The sequence below is a fragment of the Malaclemys terrapin genome, chromosome 7, assembly GCF_027887155.1.
Source record: "Malaclemys terrapin pileata isolate rMalTer1 chromosome 7, rMalTer1.hap1, whole genome shotgun sequence".
Classification (NCBI taxonomy): domain Eukaryota; kingdom Metazoa; phylum Chordata; order Testudines; family Emydidae; genus Malaclemys; species Malaclemys terrapin.
Window position 1 is genome coordinate 62,929,998 of NC_071511.1, and position 16,414 is coordinate 62,946,411.

Sequence of the window (16,414 nt, forward strand, 5' to 3'; positions counted from 1 at the left end):
GTGTAAGGGAACATTTTTCTTAATACAGTGAAACAGCTTCTCTCCAGTATCCAGTTCAACATAAAAATAAGGTGTCCCTGGCTGTGCAATCTAAAAGAGTGGGAATAAAGGTGATGCTGAACTGTTAGCCAGCATTTAACACAGTGGAAAAACCTGAATTTCTGAGCCAGCTGCGAAAAGTACAACTAATGTGACTACTGATCACTAGCAGAAAGTGGTCAGAGTAGCTGATTTTCAAATGCACACTATGAAATGTTCAAATATAAAATTCAGATAAAACAGTACTGAAAAACCCAGAAAGAGCTTGTAAGATAAGTTATCCTGTTGCAACTGCCAACCAGCAGAGTGTGGGTAGAAAGCCTAACTTTGCCAGTATGGGGGTCACGTGTCTTCTACTGCTGGGACACACTACGCACAGCAAGATGACACATACAAACCTTAAGTTTCTGTGAGGCTAACATGAAATTGACCAAAAAAGCTAGCAAATTAAGTTCTAGGTTAACTCAATTTGTTATTGTAGAAAAAGTGTTAAAGAGCAGAAGCACAGCTAAGTTTCTTGGCTTTTGTTAACTCATGAGATAACACTGTTTAGGCACACAATAGGAAGATAGTGACTAGGCTGGAAAGCAGAAGTCCTACAAAACACATTGGGGGCAAGTCTTCATCAGCCTGCCACCCAGCTAGAAAGAGACTTAACTGAAGTTTTTGATCAAAAACCTGTGATAATTGGTTTAGCTTTAAACATTTGTGTGTTGGTTTGTGACACAAGCTTAAAATGACAAGTCTAGTTTATATGCATCCAGATTAATGGAATACCTGTACTGTAATAGTATCACATGTTCTTTTTCCCTAGAAGGCCATACACCTGACTCGTAACAGCAAAGGTAGTAACACAGGGCAAAACAGCATTTGCTTAGGCTAATTTGGGCCTAGCTGTTGGTTCATAGCTTTTACCATATTTCTTTCTGCACAACCTCAGAGGTGCGGCCGGAGACATATTCCCACCCAAGCACTATTCTGTCAAGCTGTTGACTGGAAACAAGGACTTGGCAATTCTACACATTAGAATCAAGGTTGGTCAAGAAACGTTTACCAATTATTAGCATGCTCAGGATCATGGGCGGTGGGTGAACCCCAGCATAGCACCGTAGAGCACCCACGGAAAAAAAATAGTGGGTGCTCAGCACCCACCAACAGCCCACCGATCAGCTCCTCCGCCTCCTCCGGAGGCACTGGCAGGCTGGGGGAGAGAAGGGGAACCAGTGGGGTCAGGAAGTGGCGGAGCGGGAGTGGGGCATGCTCAGGGGAGGGGGCAGAATGGGGTGGGAAGAGGCAGAGCAGGGATGGGAAGGGACGGGGACAGAGCAAGGGCGGAGCCTGGGGGGGGGCTGGGGCAGAGGTCAAGCACCCCCAGGGTAATTAGAAAGTCAGCACCTCTGAACCCTGGGCTCGGGGAGGTTAGTCCCCGGCCCCACCCTCCCGCCAAAGCCCAGAGCTCCCATGCGGCTGCCAGCCCCAGAGCAGCAGGCAGTTGGCACAACCCCCCTCCCTCAGCCCCGGAGCACCAGGCAGGTGAGCAGGCGGCACATCCCCCAGCCCTGGAGCGCTGGGCGGGTGGTGCGTCCCCCGCATTCCTGGAGCATCCCCCACCCCCTCCCGAGTGCCAGTCAGGAGGGCTGGCGGCATAGCCCCCTCAGCCCCAGAGCACCGGGCAGGCCGCTCGCCTGCCCCTTTCCTCTCCCAGGAGTGCAAGCCGGCCCCCATTAGCCCCAGCCTGGGGTCCTAGCAGGAAGAACCCCCCACAGCACAGTGCCAGGAAACAGGAAGGGGCTGAGCGGCGCGTGAGCAGGGTCACGCAAGCCTGTTTGGGAGGCTCAGCCTTCCCCAGCCTTCGATTCCTGCCACTCACGCTGAGGATGCTGCCTTGTTTGTGGAGAAGCCAGAGATTTTCAGCCGTGCCCTTCAAAGTTTTCAAGATGCCACCAGCACTATGGGATTAAAACATCTCACGGCAGAAGACCAAGGTTCAAAAACCTCAAGGCATGTCTACACTACAAAATTAGGTCAACCAAAGTTATGTCAACATATAGCTGCCACAGTAATTAAAATCACTTTTCCACATCCGCACTACACTCCTTGTGTCGGCAGTGCGCATCCTCACTAGCAGCGCTTACATCGAAGCAGAGAGCAGTGCACTATAGGTAGCTCACCATCTGGTGCAGAGTGTTTTGGGAAGGGTTTGCAAAGCCTCATGGGGGCAAACAAGTCATGCAGGGGTGACAAGGAACATGGTTTCAACATCCCATGATGCAGTTTTCTCCATCCCATATTATCATTTGCATCCCATTATGTTTCACACATCTTTTCAAAAGCCCCACAAACCTGCACATACACAATCTCTGACACAAGCATGGATCCTGCACTGCTTTTCAGTATTGTGCTGACCGTTATGAACACAATGCGCTTAGAAGCAGCACATTTCTTCTGGACTGGCATTCAAGGGAGGTCAGAGAGAGCTCGGGGCTCAGGACTGACCCAGATGGACTTTGCTGTAACTTTCTGTTCTCTTGCCCACCACAGACTTTCTACACAGTGTTCCAGACATCTAATAAATCCTTCTGCTTTTTACAATACTGTCTGAGAGTCACTCCTGATTAAGGAATTTAAGGGTGCATTGCTCCCTTTGTGGCAGAGGTAGGATGGGGTGCTGGCGCCTCACCACTCCCGAGTCATTACATCCGCTCCTCTGTGGGCGGTCAGTGACTGCCTCTTGGCCTTCCTCTCTACTATCACCCGTCTGGCACAGCAGCCTCGCGGCCGGAGTCCATATTAACCCCCTTACGAGCGGGGTAGCGCGGCCTCGCGGCCGGAGTCCATATTAACCCCCTTACGAGCGGGGTAGCGCGGCCTCGCGGCCACAGTCTATCTAAGATCCCACACGGTGAGGGGGTGGGGGGACTCAGGCCCGCCCTCTCCACCAAGCCCCGACCCAGGTAGCGGCAAGCTCTCCTTGCCCCACGCTTGGCGAAGATCCGGCTGCAACACGCCAAGTGTCACCACAGCTGTAACGCTGTTTGTCTCTAGAGTTCCCCTGGGTCACTTCCTACCATGAATACCAGTTCATCTGGGGTGGGGAGTCCTCCGGTCTGTTTCTCCCGTGACGTCCCCTGTTGGGGTCTCAGGTAGTGCCTCAGCTTGGCTGGATCCTGGCACGCAGGCTCTCTCTCTTCAGGAACTAGCAGCGTGTGTCCTTCTCCTCCAGTGGTCAGCCCAGACTGAACTGATCTGCAGGCTTTTATACCTGATCTCCAGTTGGAGCATGCCCAGCAGAGCTTCCAGGACGTGGCTTCCTCTGCAAGGACGGAAGGGTTAACTCCCACGGTATCAGTACGGGGCCGCTCTGCCCCATCACACGGGGTAACATACTGAAGGGGTCCTCCTAGGGGCTGTTCCACAGCCGTGCGAGAGCACCGGACCTCTGGATTCTGTCACAATCGCATCATTATGCAGGTTTGGGATGACGAGCAATTGCTGCAGAACTTTTGGCTGCACAAGGCCACATTAATGGAATGGTGCATGAAGCTCGCCCCAGCCCTCCAGTGCAGCAACATGAAAATGAGAGCTACACTCATGCTGGAGAAGCGAGTGGCAATCACTGTGTGAAAGCTGGCCATGCCAGATTGCTACCAATCAGTCAGGAATTAATTTGGAGTTGGGAAATCTATCGGGGGGTTGCTGTGATGCAAGTGTGCAAGGCCGTTAATTGTGTCCCCTTGGCAACATGCAGGACCTTTTGAATGTTTTGCAGCAGTGGGGTTTCTAAATTCCAATGGGGGCAATAGCTGGCACACATCTCCCTATTTTGGCACCAGACCACCTTGCCAAGGAGTACATCAACAGAATGGACTACTTTTCTATGGTATTGCAAGCACTGGTGGATCACCAGGGATGTTTTACTGACATCAACCTGGGCTGATCAGGGAAGGTGCATGCCTGCGCATCTTTAAAGACACAGAAAGATGTTCAGAAAGATGCAAGCAGGGACTTCCTTTCTAGACCGGAGGATTACCATTGAGGATATGGAAATGCCAATAGTGATCCTTGGAGACCCAGCCTACCCGTTACTCCCATCGCTCATGAAACCTTACACCGGCTACCTTGACAGCACCAAGGAGCGCTTTAACTACAGGCTCAGCAGGTGCAGGACTGTTGAAGGTGCTTTTGGCTGTTTGAATCGTCGCTGTCCACTCACGGGATTGGACTTCCATGAAAAAAAAAATATCCCCAGGATTATAGCTGCCTGCTGCGCGCTTCATAATATTTGTGAAGCAAAAGGGGAAAGCTTCTGCCAAGGTGGAATACGGAGGTGGAACATCTGGCTGCTGATTTTGAGCAGCCAGATACCAGAGCTATAAGAAGAGCTCAACAGGGAGCTTTACAGCTCAGAGAGGCTTTGAAAGACCATTTCAAAAGTGAGGCACAGTAATGAGTGTTCTTGTAGTGCTCTCTGCTTGGCATTGTTTTCTAGCATTCCGGTCTGAACCTTATGAGTGCTGTGTGTGTGGTAATAACACATTGCAAGTGCACCTATTGCTATTATCTTTGAAGGATGTCAGCCCCAGCTACCACATGTTGTGAACTATTAAAGATTAATTAAGTTTCCATAAATAGACTTTTATTCCAAACTCATGCAAACAAAAATAACTGTAACTGAATGAAACTATATAAATATAGGGAAAAGAACCTTTGATGGGGAAAGAACAGTCATTCTCATTTCAAACACAAATACACCAACCGTCTCTCTCATAGGTCAGTGTACGTGCAGCTCTGATTGTGTGTACTCTCCCTCGGGGTGGAGTGGTAGGGGTAATGCAGTGGCCATGAAACATATGTGGAATGTAGGGGCAGGGAGCATAGGGAGGTCCCAGAATGCAGTTATTGATAGACTGCAGCTGGAGGCAAGCAAGGATTACTTGGACCTACAGGTCTATAAGAATCTCCAGCATGTCCATCTGGCGCTTGAGAAGCGCTAACATGACTTGCTGCATGTGTCTGTCCTTTTCCTCCTCTCTGCACTATCCCTTTCCATTCTGTCCACAAGGGTGCTCCTCCAAGCCCTCTGCTCGGTATGTGCAACACCAGAGGCTTGCAGGATCTCGTGGAACATGTCCCTCATCCCCTTTCTTCTCATCATCTGAGCCACTCCAGTGGTGTGGATGGAGAGAACCTCAAGGCCACATTTCCAGCTGCAAAAAGCACAATGCATAGAGGTACTATTGTGAGTGTTTTCACTCCCCTTGATCCACATAAGTTACAAGCACTACATGCTCTTTTGGGATTCATAGAGCACGGCAGCAGTCCCAGCCATGATTAAGGCTGCGAGTCCGTCATAAAGGTCACGGATTCCATGACCTCCATGACTTCTGCAGCGGCTGGTGCTGGCTCAGGGACTGCCCAAGCTGGGCAGCCCCTGGGCCAACAGCAGCAGTTTGGGTGTGTGGGAGGGGGCTCAGGGCTAGGGGTGGGGGGAGGGGCACTTACCTTGGGGTGGGAGGCTCCCTGGCTCCCACTGACATGGTCCCCTTGCACCTCCTAGGCAGCGGAGGGGCAGGGTGATCCACACCACATGCTGCCTGCAGGCCCCACCCCCACAGCTCCCATTGGCTGTGGTTCCCCACCAATGGGGGCTGCGGCAGCCGGTGCTTGTGGTGGGAGCAGAGGGGCCCCTGCCTCCACCACCGAGGAGCTGCAGGGACACGAAGCAAGGTAGGAAGCCCCTCCCAGCCCCGCCAACCCACCCACCCCCAAGCACGGGTCCCAGGCCACTTCCAGCAGCGCCCCTGGACCGCCCCTCCCAGAGCACCCATGGCCACCCACCCAAGTTTTAGTCAGGGCGGGTATTTTTAGTAAAAGTCATGGACAGGTCACAGGCCGTGAATTTTTGTTTATGGCCTGTGACCTGTCCATGACTTTTACTAAAAATACCCGTGACTAAAACATAGCCTTAGCCATGATGATTATGCCCCGGGGGAATAAGTGGGCGATTTTGGACAATAATAGGGGTGAGCACATGGGCATCAGTATATGTCGATAGGGCAACTGAATGGAATACTGGCACTGTTTTCCACAGGCGGTGGTAATTTTAGCTGATATCTCACTCCCAAGGGTAACAGAGGCTGAAAGAGAACAGCTCCTGAACGAGTCTGGCTGGAGACTGGATCCGTATGCTGCTAGCCTGTGTGCTGCATTGGTGCCTGCTGATGTAATTGCTCACTGCTGTGAGAAAGTGTCCTACTGCAGTGGAAAAAATAAAGCTGTCCTCCCCAGAAACCTTCAGCAGAGGACTGCAGACTTCCTCCAGGAAAGTTTTCTTGAGATCTCTATGGAGGATTCCCGGGACATCCCAATGCACAAAAACAAACTGTTCCACAGGGCCCCCTCTGCCTAGGGGAATGAGAGGCAGACCGTGAAATAACCAGTAGAGGTAGAGTTGCTATCTCTTCTTGCCAGATTAAAAAAAGAGTAAACGAACAGGTGTCCCTGCAAAATCAAAACAAACAGCATACTTACTAGAGGTTCCATCCCCTGCATCAGGCTCGCTGGTGCTGGATAGTAGGGACTCTCCGGCGTTCAGAAAGAGGTCCTGGCTCACTGCACCACAGCATTCCCCCAGTTGCCTGTCCTCCAAAACTACTCCTCCTCGTGCATCATCTCCTCCTCAGTGTGCACTGCAGGGGCCGCTGCTTCCAGCTCCCCTGAAATATCCACGGGGCTCGTGGTGGTGGTTTCCCCCAAGGAAGGCTTGCAGCTCCGTGTAGAACCAGCCTGTCTGCAGTTCCACACCAGAGTGACAGTTTGCCTCCCTTACCTTCTGGTACACCTGCAGCAACTCCTTGATTTTTACACGGCACTGCTGCATGTGCCGGTTGTAGCCCTTCTCCGCCATGCCCCCAGCGATCTGGCCATAGATGTCAATGTTTCTACAGATGGATCAGACCTGTGCCTGCACAGCCTCTTCTCCCCACAGACCATGGAGATCCACCACCTGCTGTGTACTCCTGGCAAGAGCACCTTTGCTGCGTGGCGCCAGCATGGTCAGCTGGACAGTTGCTATGTGAGCTGTCTATACCAACCAAACATGAAATAGAATTTAAAATTGGCGGGGCTTTAAAGGGGGAGGGACATGTACATGCATACCTGACTGCCAGGCAGCGGAGTTCTAATAGGTGACCAGAGCAGTTATGCTGGGGCATCGTGGGACACCTCCTGGAAGCCACTAAAGTAGACATAAGTAATGCAGTGTCACTGATATTGTGTCAACCAAACTATGTTGACCTAAGCACCACGCCTCTCGTGGAGGTGGAGTTACTAAGTCGGTGGAGAGGGCGAGTTACATCGGCAGGAGCAACATTTTAGTGTAGACGCTTACAGAATTAGGTCAACGTAAGCTGCCTTGCAAACAAAAACTCTGTAGTGTAGACCAGGCCTCAGAGCTGGGACACCAGAACCCCTGGTGTAGGTGGGGACGAGTTCAAACAGTTGCAGCAAACTGGATATCCACTGAAGAATAGGTCTCATTGCCTCTTGAATGAAGTCTATGTCTCACCTATGGATGCAAAAATATTTCTGCATTAAGACAAAGTTCAGGATCTATCAAACCTGTGTACTGCCTGCACTGCTATATGGGTCAAAAACCTGGACCCTCCTACAAGCAGACTTGGAGCAGCTAGAGACATTCTATATGTGCTGTCAGCATCAAATGCTGGGCATAAAATGGTTCAACTTTGAGCAAGATTTGGCCTTCCTCCAATTGTTTGCTCTTTGGCCATGTTGCCAAGATGGCCAAAAACATCCCAGGTCATTGTGCTCTCAAACTCTCCACTGACGTAACTTGACCCTACCTGGCGTTGCTTGCGGGACAGCCCAGAGATTCGTGGATTCTCAGAATTGAGCGAGATCTGGGAACTTCACTCTACAATGTCTGGTATGATGCCATCATCCAAAACTTCCTAACTGTCAGAGTGATTAAGCATGGAATAAATTGCCTAGAGAGGTTGTGGTATCTCCATCCTTGGGGATTTTTAAGAGCAGGTTGGACAAACACCTGTCAGGGATGGTCTAGATAATACTTAGTCCTGCCTTGAGTGCAGGGATTGGACTACATGACCTCTCAAGGCCCCTTCCAGTTCTAGGATTCTATGGTCACTCCAGCTGTGCAATGGCCCTCAGTATATTGTGCACATTTGATGATGGTGATGATGAATTTATAAAACACCACAGGGAAAACTGTGCATGTCTGAAATTTGTTACCAACTCACTGGTCCTGTTTTTCAGTACATTCCTAGGCACATATGAACATGAATATATTGCATGCACACCCCCACTTTCTGCATGCACACAGCAAGATAGGCAGCTAGCCTACTATGTGTGTCAAACCCAATTTGGGTGGCCTCTGTCATGCAGACCTTCATCATTCACTAGTGCAACATGGGGCTATAGTACCTTAAATCCATTTGGAAACTAAAGTTGCTGAAGAATAAATAGGGTAACTTGCCAGGAGCTCCTTCCACCAGTGTTCTGTGATCTGCACCAGCTGCTTATTGGTGGCTGGGTGGAGTTTCAGGTGTCTGTTTTGGCCTATAAAGCTCTAGATGGCCTAAGGCTTGCTTGCCTGCCTGCCTGCGATGCCTTTGCCCTTGTGAGCTGCTGACACAAGATCAATGAACGTGCTCAAAGTACAGCCTCCTTGGTTTACCAGAGAGGATGCTGCTGGTAGAACAGGGCTCTCAACTTAGAAATTCATTCCCTCGACTGAAACTGACTGAATATGCTCACCATTAGTACATGGTGAAAAGCATTTGGAGAATGCTGAGTTTGTAAAGCAGTTGTAGTGTTAGGGGTTCTGCAGGATCCAAGGACAGAGGAGTTCATTTCATGCTGATGTCTGGTTTTGTACACAGCAAGGCAGTTGGTCTGGCTAATGCTGTTTTTGTCTCAGTTTAGTGGAGTTTTACACATCCCAGCATGAAGCATCTTTAATTATTATTTTAGTTTGGTTTCAACATATAAACATTATTTGCACATCCAAGCCTGCTGAAAATCAAGCCCTTATACTTCCCAATGCACAGAGGGTATTATTAAACTTTTGCATTTTACAAACACATCTGTGCCATTGCCCAGAAGCTATCCAGTCAACTCCTCAGGATCATGAGGTAAGATCTGGCCCTTCCTGTACTGAAGAAGTGTTAATACTCACTGTGCAAAGCAAGTCTGGTTTTATTCATGGCATCTAGCTCCTTTACGAAGTTAAATATTTTTGTTCCCATTTCCTCACAGGAGCTTTCTCTGAGCCAGACTGATGAAAGCCTCAGCCTTGCTTGAAGTCAGGCTTTTCTGTGTAGTGCTGACCAGGCAGCTTGCATGAAGGTAAACCAGTGTGTGTCCAAATTAAAAGAAAAAGCAGGGACCTAATTTTTGGCTTGTGCCTACTTCTGCTGCAGATTTCCAAGGAGTAACGGGTTTAAAGGACACAGCAAGCTTCACTACAGTTAGTTATTACTTATTGATCAAACAACAAGGGCAAGAGCTTTCTAAACTCTATCCAGGCAAGTGCACCAAAAAGCCTGTCTGCTGGCATAAACTAGTACGAGTCCACTGGAGCAAATGGAGCTGCACCTGCTCTTCCAGCAACAAATTCAGCTGACTTTGTGCACATGACTGGCACACCAGACGAAGACTTATTTCTTATATCCCCTCACCTCAGACATTTCTGACTTCCCCAGGCTTCTGAGCTTTATTTACAGAAAGATGACTAATCTACAAAACATAAAGGGTGTTTTTATAAATTAAATCGTTAAGAAAACCGCTGAGAAAACTGCACCTACCTATGGGAATCTCTGGGATTTTATTCAAATAAAAGGAATAGGAGGTCATACAAGCAACGTTTCATTAAATGCTACATCAAAACATCTACCTACAGCAATTATTGATACAGGGCTTAATGTTCAAAGATGCAGTGCACTTGCAGCTCACAATGTCTTCACCTGGATGAGTAAGTACTCAGCATCTCTGAAAAATCAGGCCTACAGTATCGTCTATTACAACAACTGCCTACAGCTGAATGCTGGTCATGTAAGGATACTTTTTGATGAAATGACAAACCAGAATGGATTAAGGTTAAATAAATGAGAAGTGAAAATCTTGTTTCATACTTGCGTGATATCGGAGTGCTCTGGGATTTCTAGTAATTCGATCTGTTGTTTTTGCACTTGTACAATAGAGGACTCTAATGTCTTCAGTAGCACAACAGTGAGAGGTACAGGAATCACCTGGAGATGGAGGACACAATAAGAAAAAGACACAAAGCATACTATTCTTCTAGATAAGGCAATAAATCCATCATGGAGGTTTGCACACCCCTCAGTACTGTTTGTCATCATGTGAGACAGATGATCAACTGTCTCTACAGACTTAAACTTATGAGGCAGGTCTGCCTTGTAGGAGCTGGAAGAATAACTGAAAACGAAAAGTTCTGGAAAAGTTTTCATGACTGTCCTCCTCCTTTATACTCTTTGTGGTAGGTTGAGGCCGCTCTGACACTGTCACAGATCCGCCAGGCAGAAAACCACCACAATGCACCCTTCCATAATCAGTTCAGCAGAAACTGGTCACTGACTATCCATGTTTGTGAACACTGACCAAAGATTTGGTCAGGCAGAAAAGCTTAAAAGTATGTGCTGTATATCTCAGTACCCCAAATAGAGAGGAAAGCCTCCTGAATTATATGAAGCTCCTCTGGTCTTTATCAGTTGAAGACAATAAATGTTCTTGTCTATTGTCATTGTCCTTCAACAAACTCAGCTCTGTGCACTTGCTGTAACAGGAAAAATTAGCATGTTCAAGTGGCCATTTAAGTGGTCACAGGGGTTTTACTTTTGTCCTGTTCCCCATCTACTGCTCACGGAATTTTTATCTACCATGTGGGATGCCAAGGAGGAAAAAAAGAGAAGAGGGGAGTTTGCCTATGCTTAGGTTTAAATGTGACCTGTCCCCTTTCAAAGCAGTTGAGGTTGTATTCTTACACTGCTGTGCTATAACCCTACCTGCAACCGGCAAAATCAGGACATGATCCGTTGATAAGACACCCTTAGCCAGGGCAAGACAGCACTAAAACATAACAAGAGGTCACAAAATATATAAGTTTGCTGTGAATAGCTGATAACTCAGACCTTGCCATTATAATTCCCTCCTGAACACAAAATACATTGAGTGACTTTCATGGCTAACCAGGCCCACCGTTGCAAGATTCAAAATACAAAAGCCACAAAACCTCCTATGCCCTACCTGAGAGGAGATTTTGTAGCAGTCTGACAATTTTCAGCTGACTTAGAAAAGGGTAAGGAACTGCAAAAAATTACTTTGAATGCAGGTGAGTTGGGCTTCAGCCAGTGTGGCAATGAATGGGATTTATGGATAGGATGCAGACTGAAAGAAAATCCACTTGGGAATTTATGGTTGGATATAAAGTAAACAATGAATTAATTTGATCCTATGATAATTCATATTCAGCTCAAAATTTGGATTATATTCCACAGCAGCAGTAGTTTTAGGCAAGTGGAACAGACTCCTACCAACACTGTTTAACTCACAGTAGGTCACTGAATCAGGGTGAGGTGCTCCTACACAAGGGTCTCTATCTAGATAGAAAGTTATTAAAAATAAAAACAAAACAAAAAAACACAAGAGACCACTCCAGACTATAAACTACAAAGTTTAATCCTTAAGAAATGCATATGATTCTCATGATTTCAGTTAAAAGAACAGGAGTACTTGTGGCACCTTAGAGACTAACAAATTTATTAGAGCATAAGCTTTCGTAGACTACAGCCCACTTCTCCTGTTCTTTTTGCGGATACAGACTAACACGGCTGCTACTCTGAAACCCATGATTTCAGTTGAAATTTTGTTGAAAGCCAGTAGGTTCCACTCAACAGGTTCCTAGCTCAGGACTGAGAGTCTCAAAGCCTTGTGAGAAAAGTGGTAATTTTCTGTAATATTTCTGTTAATCCTATATGTGCCTCATTTTCCCCACATACTTTCCACATACCCAGTGGGGGGGCAGGGGAGGAATTAAGGGCTAGTCTACACTGGCAGTGCTTTAACATGCCTTGTGTGGTCGCAGCGCAGTGCTGGGAGAGCTCTCCCAGAGCTCTAAAAAAAACCCACCTCAACGAGGAGGGGCGTAGCTCCCAGCACTGGGGCACTGTTTACACTGGGGCAGGGGGATGTTTTTTCACACCCCTGAGTGAGACAGTTGCAGCACTGTTAATTGCCAGTGTAGACCAGCCCTCAGTTTGCTCTCAGGACAGATTAAGAGACATCAAGGCTTGTGTGTCACTTTGCTGTCTGAGCGGGTCATTAAGAAGACTGGCCAAAGCTGATCCATATCAATGGAAATTCCGAGAAGATAATGGAAAGCCTAATCATTGACATCTAGCAACCAATGATTCAAAGGGAGGAGGATTTCCCCACCTCACAACAGGGACATTGTAGAGTGTTGGAAAGGTAGATTTGTCCTGGCAGATTAAGACATTAAAGAAAGAGAGAGATGGAAGGGAGGAATAAGATGGCGTGAAAATCGATGCACTAAGAAAGAAAAATAGCAAGAACCTCAAGTTTATATTGCAGTTGCTCAAGACAGTCATGAGATGGTGAAGGTGTTTGGTTCCCTTTTTTCACAGCATCTTTCAGGACTAGGAAAAAAGACCACTGAGTCCCATGTTTCTCCTTCCCATTTATTTAAAAATTATGTTCATTTACTACAAGAAAAATAAAAAAACTGGAAGATATTAAAACGCACCCCAAGAGATGCAAAAACATAACATCTCATTTAAAAACAAAAACAAAACACAGTAAAAGGTACAACGTGACAACACTGTACACACCTGTTACATCACTTACTACACCAAAGCCCTTCAAAACAATATTTACTAGTCTAGAGATTATCCAATCTTATGCTGACCACTTGAGTGTAACGTGTTTATTAAATATGATAAATATCTATTTTGACATATCACAACTACCTTGGCTCCAATGCAATAATCAATATTCTTTCATCACGAGTCTCAAAATATAAACATGTCTGAAAAAGAAAGGCATCAGTAACACATTAATCAGTCTCAAATGCAAGTCCACATGCATTCTTACTTTTACTGCAAGTCAATACTGTTTTATTACTTATTTGTAATTCTGTAGCACCTAGGAGCCCCTGTCATGGACCAGGGCCTTATTGGACTAGGCCCTGTACAAACACAGAACACACTTTTCCTATTAAGCTACATACACATCATTCTCATGAAACAAAAATTAGAAACACTTCACCCAAAAATACTGATGGCAATTGATAAAGAAAACAAGTTTTCTCATTTAATGGAATCTGAAGAAAGTACGTATCAAAATATTTTTAAATATTAATCAAACAAGCCAGACTTCAAGTTGATGTGTTATAATGAAACATGCATTTCTTTGTATTTGAAAATAATATTTATTTTATCATATGTGTAGGAGCAAAATTTACAATATTTTGCAGCTATTAATTTCTTCATTCTTAAGTGCTTGGGGTTGTAAATGAAGTGACAAGTAACATTTATCATTTAACTCACTTTTAAAAAACAAATATAACTTACAAAATGTTTACAAATAAAGACACCCTTCCTTTCACCCACTTTAACTCAGAGACTCAAGAACTCACAAATGGCTGGGTTTTATGAAAAATAGTTACCTTTGTATGAATTGTCACTCAGAAACCAAAAATCAATTTTGGTAAAATAATCCAAGTTCTACATTTTGATTAATGTAGAATGAGCCTGGGGGCCAAAGGCCAGAACTCCTGGGTTCTATTTCTGGCTCTGCCACAAACTAAGGCCAGGTCTACACTTAAAATTAAGGCTGTGAAAAATCCACACCCCTAAATGCCATAGCTACGCCAACCTAAACCCCAGTGAAGATGCACATATTGTCGCTTGGGGAGGTGGTATTCTTATGACAACAGAAAAACCCCTTTCATCAGTGTAGGCTGCGTCTATGCTATGGGATTATGCCAGCATAGCTACAGCGCCACAGCTACGTCCATGCAGTCTCCATAGTTTAAAAATACTCTCAGTGAGTGACCTTGAGCAAGTCACTGCATCTCTTTGCTTCAGTTTCCCACCTGCAAATATGAGGATAAGTCATATCTGCAGTACCAACTTTAAAGAGGGTGTGAGCCTTAATATTTGTTCAATGTTTTAAAGATGGAAAGCACTATGCACATGTTAAGCATTGTGCTTCTAATTCACATTATATTTAGAGAAGTCTAACAAAATAAGCATTTGGCTTAATTTAACACTGTAGACCAGGAATGTTTTAATAATAATAATATATGGAGATATACCTATCTCATAGAACTAGAAAGAACCCTGAAAGGTCATTGAGTCCAGCCCCCCCTGCCTTCACTAACAGAACCAAGTATGGATTTTGCCCTGGATCCCTAAGTGGCCCCCCTCAAGGACTGAACTCACAACCCTGGGTTTAGCAGGCCAATGCTCAAACCACTGAGCTATCCCTCCCCCTTGCCAATGAGAGACATTATACACTCACACACTTCTAATCTCATAGATCATGATGCAGAAGCAGAAATATAAAACTTACATCAAATTCTCCACTTTTCTTCTGAACAGCTTACACTATGTTGATCAACATTAATTTTTTCTTCAACACCCCCAAAGGCCAGTCTAGGAGAGAAATAAAGTAGAAATAAGGACAAGATGACCCCATAATGAGTTTGTGTATCTATAATTTTTGAATTGATATTAAAAATGGTGACCCCCATCTTGCTTACAACCAAGGATTCACACACTCAATTCACCCAAGTGGCTGAGGAAAATCCTGCCCAAAATATCACTACTGTCTAAAAGCTGATTAACACAAACAGATGCACTTTCCAGAACAGGTTTCAGAGTAACAGCCGTGTTAGTCTGTATCCGCAAAAAGAAGAATAGGAGTACTTGTGGCACCTTAGAGACTAACAAATTTATTAGGTCTCTAAGGTGCCACAAGTACTCCTATTCTTCTTTTTCCAGAACAGGAGTCCTAAGAGTCACCAGGAGACAGACTGCCTGAAACCTCTGAGGATCAAGAAAAAACAAGTGCTGCCTCATTTAATGCACATCTCCCCAAAACAGACACATTTTTTCTACAACCATGTCAACTTTATTACATAATATCATGTAATTAAAACTTATATTGAAACGCACACACACAAGGGGCAGAGTTAGGATTGCATGAGGAGCCTAGATAACTAGCCTATCTTGAATTTTAGGTGTTTAAACCATAGAAAATTAATGTTCTCTTTACATTTTTTTCTGAAACATTTTTGGTTTTAAATAAACAGAAAAAGCGTTTGATGCCACTGGAGGCCCCTCCATTTGGGCTACAAGATATGGAGCCCGTTAGCTCAGTCCTTACACACCTTAAGGCTTAATGGTGATTAAATGGTGATTAAAACCACCTTAAAAAGTTGTTATACTGCGCCTGCACAGTGCAATTTTCTGTTAAGAGGTATTAAAAAACAAAACATCGCAAAAGCGTTTTATTTACCGAAATCAGATTGGAAATACTTAGGCAACTTTTGAACGATGTCATTACTTTTCCAGTTATCCTAGGTGGCAGCAATTATAGCAAGGTTGAAATTGCAACACAGTTTCCATTATGAAGCCTGTTTTCTAACAACTTCCTCCTGCAGACCTCTCCTTCGGCACGGAGAGTCTCCCTGCCGGCCCGGCTATCGTAGCTACAAGAAAACGGGGGAAAGCGCCAGAGCGTATCAGGACGGGACCGCGCGGCTCGGGAGCAGCCAGCACAACCGGCCCAGCGCGGCCCCCGGCCGCAGCCCCCGGCGCTGGCAGCGCGGCCCTGGCGGGGGTCGGAACGGCTCGATCGGGGGGCCGCCCGGCGCAGGGCTGAAAGCAGCGGGCGCTCAGACCGAAATACCCGCAGCCCCGCCCACTGCTGAGCCCGGCCGGTCCCCGCCGAGTCCGGCTCCGCCCGTAGCCCGGGGCCTAGCGCGGACATACCAGAACCGGCCCTCGGCGCGCAGCGCGATGGTATAGCACCAACACGGCCCCCCTCACCCGGAACCAACAATCCTGATCACCCTGTGCATCACTCAAACCCTTCCCCTGAATCAATAGCCCGGCTGGCTGTGTGCGTCAGCTGATCCCTTCCCCTCCAGAACACACAGCCCTGATCGCTGTGTGCGACACCCAAACCCTTCCCCCTGGAACCAGCTCCAAAACACCAGCCCACTCACCGCTAGCCAGGGATAGTCAGTCAATTATTTTTGGTCAAGGTCCAGCCCCCAGAGAAAATAATTTAA

General features: G+C 46.5%; 1 long non-coding RNA gene and 1 other non-coding gene across 12 annotated transcripts; both read right to left on the reverse strand.

Moving 5' to 3' along the window:
• Positions 1–4,653: 4,653 nt before the first annotated feature.
• Positions 4,654–16,173, reverse strand: LOC128840946 (uncharacterized). Of its 11 annotated transcripts, XR_008445742.1 has the most exons (7): positions 15,637–16,170; positions 14,689–14,771; positions 13,083–13,141; positions 11,103–11,166; positions 10,212–10,328; positions 6,571–7,606; positions 4,654–5,246 (listed from the first exon to the last, which is right to left on the reverse strand). It is a non-coding gene; the product is annotated as an uncharacterized LOC128840946 (long non-coding RNA). The 11 variants fall into 11 exon arrangements; XR_008445741.1 differs by having other exon boundaries at positions 10,212–13,141; positions 15,637–15,829; positions 16,113–16,173; XR_008445744.1 differs by lacking the exon at positions 11,103–11,166.
• LOC128841384 (small nucleolar RNA SNORA12) lies at positions 10,493–10,635 on the reverse strand. The gene has a single exon (XR_008445825.1). It is a non-coding gene; the product is annotated as a small nucleolar RNA SNORA12 (small nucleolar RNA).
• Positions 16,174–16,414: the final 241 nt, after the last annotated feature.